The sequence below is a fragment of the Mustela nivalis genome (genome assembly GCF_964662115.1).
Source record: "Mustela nivalis genome assembly, chromosome: 1".
Lineage (NCBI taxonomy): Eukaryota > Metazoa > Chordata > Mammalia > Carnivora > Mustelidae > Mustela > Mustela nivalis.
The window spans coordinates 204570245-204577743 of NC_139020.1; positions in this window are offsets into that span (position 1 = coordinate 204570245).

The window sequence follows — 7499 nt, forward strand, 5'->3', positions numbered from 1 at the left end:
GGGAGAAAATGTCCTGAGTTCATGCTCCTCCAGCCCTCTCACCTCCTGCAAGGACTCCCTTTGCCTGAACCCAACCAGAAGCCAGAGAGCAAGGCAGCCTGTTGGTGTGATCCATAACTGTCCTAGGACACAGAATAAGGGGAGGACAGAGAGTGTTTCTAAAAGCCAAGAACTCCAGAGTTCTGCAGTGCTGCTCCTCAATCAGCGAGAGCTCTGAGGGCAGGACCACGCTTCCCTTCTCAGCATAACGCTGGGCATAAAACAGATGTTCCTAAATGCTGAATAAACATTCAAAAACCAGAAGGAGACTAATTTTTAAAATTGTAAAATATATACAACATAAAATTTTACCACCGTAATCATTTTTTTTTTTTGCAGCTTTATGGAGATATAATTTACATATAACATTGTGTAAGTTTAAGGTGAATGATGTGTTGATTTGGTACATTTGTATATTGCAAAATGTTTATCACCATAGCCCTTGTAACCACTTTGAAGTCACAAATCAGTGGTTTTAAGTTCATTCACCACGTTGTGCCACCATTACCACTGTCTAGCTCCAGAACTATCTAGTTTCCATCACCCCAAAAAGAAAACCTTGCAAACATTAGTAGTCACTCCTCATTCCCCACTCCTTCCAGCCCCCAGCAACCACTAATTTGTTTTCTATCTTTATGGATTTACCTATTCTGAATATCTCATATAAATACAAATGCAGACTGAATTGGGAGGGGAAAGGAAACTTATCCCCTCATCTCTTTCTTCTTCCCCCCCATAAAATTCTGCTTGTGGTTTTAATCACTTGCATGTCAGGCCACTCTGGTAGTAGGAAGGGTGGGTTTCAGAGAAGGAGGACCTGACCTTCCTCTTCCTTTTCCTCGGTTCCCTCTGGGGCCCTGGGAATGATGGGGAAGCTGCTAGCTGATAATGAGACCCCCTCTCCCTTAATGACTCTGGGGGCTGCGGGGATGCCGCAGGCCAGTTCTGCCCTAATTAATTAATAGGGAGCGCTTCCCACAGAGGAATTAGCCTGGATTCTTCCATCTCAGGCTCCTCTTGGCTCATCCCCTGCACAGGCCCCACCCCACAGCACGGGCAGTCATCTGGGATGGCTTGGGGATGCTCCTAGCCTGGTCTGCCCACCTCATGCTAGAATCAGAGCTGAAGCCACTTGTCAGAGAGAACCTGGGCTCAACCTCTGGTCCCATCACTTATTGATATTGATAATATGGGCGGTGACTTAACCTCTTTGAGCCCCTTCTACATCTATAAAAGGGAGCCACCAGCCTTAGGCTTACTGAGAAAATGGGAGACTCTGGGACCAGGGCCAGGGTGAGGAGAGTGAGGCACTTGTTGGAGGCATGAAAATGTAAGGGAGTGCCCTAACATTCTGCAGTTAAGAGAAATAATGCTGGAATATTTTATTGGAATATTAACTTTGAAAGGTGTTAGATATGTTTATGGCCTTGATGGTGATGGTTTCATGGGTGTCTACTTATTCCCAAACTCATCAAGTTATACACATTAAAGATAATCAGCTCTTTACATGTCAATTACATTTCAATAAAATGGTTAAAGAAAGAAATGAAAAAGGCAATGAAAGAGTGACGCTGTGTTTACCTAATTTCAAAACAGCGAAATACATCAGATTTCTTTTTTCCTTCATGAGTATTCTTTGGAGATATAGTTATGTTGTATTTTCTGAGTTCAGAGGTAAGAAAGATATTCTCCTATAAAAAAGATAAATAATATTCCAGTATCAATAATTCATCCCTCCCCCCCAAAATTCAGTGGAAAAATTCATAGCGAGCAAAACATAAAAAAAGACAGCATTAGCAAGAGTGTTGAGCCAAGCCATATGGTAGCCTGAGCAGGAGGAAAAAAATCAAGAATTCTGATCCTGTCTTTATTTGGAAAGTTGATATTTTGCTCATCGTGAATTTGGCATTTGCTTTGGTTTTTCAAAATTTTGTGTTGAAATGCTATTTATCTGAAATACTGAATTTTGGGTGCCACTTTTCTTTTTATTCAGGTGGAGTTCATACCCCATAAAATTAACCATTTCAAAGACTACAGTGCAGCAGCCCTTAGCACATTCACAATGTTGTGCAGCCATCATCTCTATCCTATTTAGTTCTGGAACATTTTCATCCCCCAAAGGACATCCGTACCCGTCCGCAATCACTCCCCATCCCACCTTACCACTGAGTTAGCCTGTCCTTTAACGGTGCAACAGCAATGGTGACTGACAGCTGCTACCACATCAGCACGAACCAAATTATCCGCACCAAACTGTGCCGAGTCCTGTTTTTCACCCACTCGCTCATGGTTCGGAAAACAAAAGCCATTATTTTATTGATGGAGCAATAAAAACTATGTATTTTACTAAACCTCAACTCTTGAGTGCATGCCTTCATTTTTTCTGATTTTAATGTTTTTTTTTTTAAAAAAAGACTTTTGTTTTATTTATTTATATTTCTTAACGATTTGAAAATTTATTTTAGACAGAGAGAAAAATGAAAGAGTGCAGGTTGTGAAGGCAGAGGAGAGTCTCAAGCAGACTCCATGTTAAGCATGGAGCCCAAGGTAGGGCTTGATCTCATGATCCTGAGATCAGCCCAAACCAAGAGTTGGGGTGGGGGTGCTCAACTGATTGCACCACCCAGGCACCCCCAGACTTTTGTTTTAACAGTTTTACATTCACAGTGAAAGGGAGCAGAAAATACAGAGATTTCTCATATGTCCTCTGCCCTCGCACACACACAGCCTTCCCATCATCAACAACCCCCACCAGAGCAGAGCATCTGCTGTAACTGATGAATCCCCATGGACACACCATTATCGCTCAGAGTCCACAGTTTACGTTAGGGGTTGTGCTTGGTGTTGTACATCCTGTGGGTTTGGACAAATGTAGGATGACATGTATCCACCATTATACTCTCAGACAGGGGTGTTTCCTTCCTCTGTGCCCCACTAATTCTTCCCTCCTTTTTCCCTCCCCACTGCCAAACACTGATCTCACTGACTCTGTAGTTTTGTCTTTTCCCGAATGTCATAGTTGGAATCACACAGTATGCAGCCTTTTCAGATTGGCTTCTTTTACTTAGTAATATGCTTTTACGTTTCCTCTGTGCCTTTTCATGACTTGAGAGCTTCTTTCTTTACGACGTTGAATAATATTCCATTGCCTGGATGGACCACAGTTTATCTATTTGCCTACTGAAGGACATCTTGGTTGCTCCTGAGTTTTGGCAGTTATGAATAAAGCTGCTATGCCTATCTGTGTGTAGGTTTTTGCATAGACATACGCTTTCAACTCCTTTCGGTAAATATCATAGAGTGCCATTGCTGGACAGTATGGTAAGAGGATGTTTAGTTTTGTAAGACGCTGCCAAACTATTTACTAAATGCTGTATCAGATCATGTCTTTTTAATATTCTGTAGGGGAAAACGGAAAGTGTGCATAAAGCATTTTTCTGCATGCTGAATTACTATGGTAGCTGTCTCCTGGAACATACACCTGCATCATTGTTTGATTTGCAAGCTGAAACAGCTACTTTTTAAATGGGATACCATTTTTAGATATACAAACCTGTTACCCTGAGATTGATATTATTTGACAGACATTCTTCATAAAAGTGAAAGAGAGGGGCCTTTCACTTCAAGAAAAGCAACCGACAGTATTTTTTTTTATACCAGTGATAATGTTTGAGCTTTTAAGTGAAAACATGAATTTTGAAAAATCTGTATTTACCACCGTGATCTTGACAGCTTCCTGATGTTTAAAGGCCTTTCTTTTCTTTCTTTCTTTCTCTCTTTTTTTAAAAAAAGATTTTATTTATTTGAGAGAGAGAGAGTGAGTGAGAGAAAAAGCACAAGTTAGGGGAATGAGAGAGGGAAGAGCAGATTCCCTGCTGAGCAGGGGGCTGAACAGGGATCATGACCTGAGCCTAAGGCAGATGCTTAACCATCTGAGCTACCCAGGGGCCCCTAAAGACTTCTTTAGTGAGACTGGTGGTCATACTAAACAACTGTGACTTTTGAATATTGAATAATGAAATGTGTTCATATTCAGAAAATTTGTGTAACTCAATGAACTAGTACTTTTCAAATGACTAGTACATGATTTTCAAAATCATGCATGGGTAAAAGATGCCATTCAATGTATTTTAATGTTAATAGAGTAGAAAATGTTCACGGGTAGTCTCAGATCTCATACTGCAACTATACTTTAAGAAACCAAGACATTGGGTGCTTAGTCATCAAGCGCCTGTCTTTGGCTCAGGTCATGATCCCAGGGTCCTGGGATCGAGTCAGCATTGGGCTTCCTGATCAATAGGAAGCCTGCTTCTCCCTCTCCCACTACCCCTGCTTGTGTTCCCTCTCTCGCTGTGTGTTTGTCAAATAAATAAATAAAATCTTAAAAAAAAAAAGAAACTAAGACATATTGAGGGACCTCTGGATAGCGCAGTTGGTTAAGCATCTGACTCTTGGTTCCAGCTCGGGGTCCTGAGATTGAGCCCCATTTTGAGCTCCACACTCTGCAGAGAGTCTGCTTAAGATTCTCTCTCCATCCAATCCCCATCCCTCTCTCTCTCAAACAAATAAATAAATCTTAAAACAAACAAAAAAGAAACTAAGGGAAGCCTGGGTGGCTCAGTCAGTTTAGCGTCTGTCTTCAGCTCAGGTCATTGTCCTGGGGTCCTGGGATCAAGCCCTGCATCAGGCTTCCTGCTCAGTGGGGTGTCTGCTTCTCTTTTTGGCCCACCCCATCTCATGCTCTGTGTTTCTCTCACTCGCTCAAATAAATAAACACATTCTTAAAAAAAAAAAAAAAAGAAGCCAAGGCATATTAAATTTTGGTATATTCTCAAAGAATAGCCACAAGTATCTGAAAAATTGATTAAAATATTCTCCTTTTTAAGGGGCGCCTGAGTGGCTCAGTGGGTTAAGCTTCTGCCTTCAGCTGGGTTTATGATCTCGGGGTCCTGGGATAGAGCCCTATGCGGGACTTTCTGCTCAGCGGGGAGCCTGCTTTCCCCTTTCTCTCTGTCTGCCTCTCTGCTTACTTGTGATCTCTGTCAAACAAATAAATGAAATCTTAAAAAAAATTCCTCTTTTTCCAATTACCTGTCCATGTGAAGTTAAGTTTTCTTCATACACTTCAACTAAAACAGCACATCATGACAGATTCAAGGCAGAAGATACCCATTCTCATTATTCAAGATTATTCAAGATTCTCATAATAATTAATAATTAATAATAATGAGAATCTTATTCGAGATTCTCATTATTCAAGACAGTTTTGTTCTATAAAGTTGCTGCAAATACTGAATTAGTGAATACTGAGCCACTGCCATCAGGGAGAAATACGGGGTTAGGTTTCTACAAGCCTGTGTCACATTTTTTACAACCAACCATTCACCAGTCAAGCTTAACTCTGTTTTATGTGTGTTTCTGTGTAAAGACACCTTATTTAACATATGCTGTTGGTTTGTTAACGTTGAATTCACAACCAACAGCACTGTAACTCATGCCGAGTGAAGCTTTTCTAGCACAGGTTTCTCAGTGAGGCACACCGCAGCCTTCTTGTGCTAACCAACCCTAGATAGTACTCGGCACTACACTTTAGGCCATTTTAAACAGCAAAATCAACAAAGAGCACACAAATGTGAAAAACACGGTACTAAATAGACTGTAAAAAGGACATCTTCTACTGCACAGCATCTGAAACACGAAGGCAGAACACAGCCCTGTTCGGCTTCAGCTGGGAACGTGCATGCCAGCCAGTTCACATTTTGTATCTCTGTAAGCATGTCTGCTAATGGCCACAAAGTGCCACAGGTATTGATTTTGGGGTCATATAGAAGTTCAAGTGAGTGGGTGACTTGTAAATATGGAATCCTCACATAATGAAGATTGACTGTATGAGAATCCCTTCCTTCCTTTCTTCTTCTTCTTCTTTAAAGATTTTATTTATTTATTTGTCAGAGAGAGAGCACAAGCAAGGGGATCGGCAGGCAGAACAGACAGAGGGAGAAGCAGGCTCCCCCATGAGCAGGGAGCCCGATGTGGGACTCAATCCCAAGACCCTGGAATCATGACCTGAGCTGAAGGCAAATGCTTAACGACTAACCACCTAGGCATTCCTCCAGCTTTCTATTAAGTGAGATACGAAAGCAATTTGCAAAAGTGTAAAACGTTACTTGTCTTCTCATAATTTTTTCTTGTGTTGGAAAATATAATTATTTTTCATAGAATATGCTATTTTTTAAATCAAAATTGATTCATTTCTCTTATAGGTGTAGTTAGAATGATCACAGGTGGACAGATTAATAGTGCAAATCCATTATACTCAAAAACTATCTTTTTGGTAGTGGAGATCATCAAAAGACAGAGGAGCTCACTGAAACCAGTTAAACATCAACTAATGTCAGAAACCCTGTTATTAATTATTTTTGCATTAAACAATAGGGTCCCAGGGAATAGATACATTCCTTGAAATGGGATTAACCTTTTTAAAATTTATTTTTATTAACATATAATGTATTATTTGCTTCAGGGGCACAGGTCTGTGAATCATCAGTCTTACACAACAGAATATGCTACTTAGATGAACATATAATGAGTTTATTTTAGGTTAAGATGAATAAGTAAATATTTTAAAAGCTTTCCCAGCCTTAACTTCTAATACAGTGAAGATGGATAATTATAATCCACAGATGAAAACTTTCAATGTCTTTTTAATCAACAGACACACTTTCTTAGAAGAGTTTTGGATTTACAGAAAAATTGAAAACATGGTACAGAGAATTCCTATATTCCTCCTCAATGATTTCCCCTCTCTTCTATTAGTATGATACATTTATTTCAATTAGGCAGCCAATATTGATACATTATTATTAAAGTCCACACTCTGTGGAAATGTCCTTAGTTTTCCCCCAGTATCCTTTTTCTGTTTTGGGAGCCCCTGTGGGACTCACATTTCATGAGGCTACTCTTTGCTGTGACAGTGTCTCAGACTTTCCTTATGTTTGATGGCTTGACATTTTTGAGGAGTACTAGCTCAGTATATGATAGGATGCCCCTCTATTGGAATTTGATTTTTTTGAAGGTATGATTAGACTGTGGTTTTGAGTTTTGGAGATCCACTGTAATTGTTAAAAGTGTTTTAAAAAAAGGGAGGTGCCTGGGTGACTCAGTTGGTTAAGCGACTAACTTGATTTTAGCTCAGGTTGTGATTTCAGGTTTGTGATCCCAGGGTCAAGGGATTGAGCCCCACGTTGGGCTCCACACTGAGCATGGAGCCTGCTTTAGATTCTCTCTCTCTCCCTCTGCTCCCCACTCACGCTCTCTCTCTCTCTCAAAAAAAAAAAAATTAAAAAGTGTGTAAAGAGGTTCTGAGAATCAACCATTTCAGAACTTCTCCAATTTAGTTATTATTTTGTGTAAAAGAGCAAGGGGTTCTCTGTCTACTTCCCTGCTCAATCCCCAGCTTC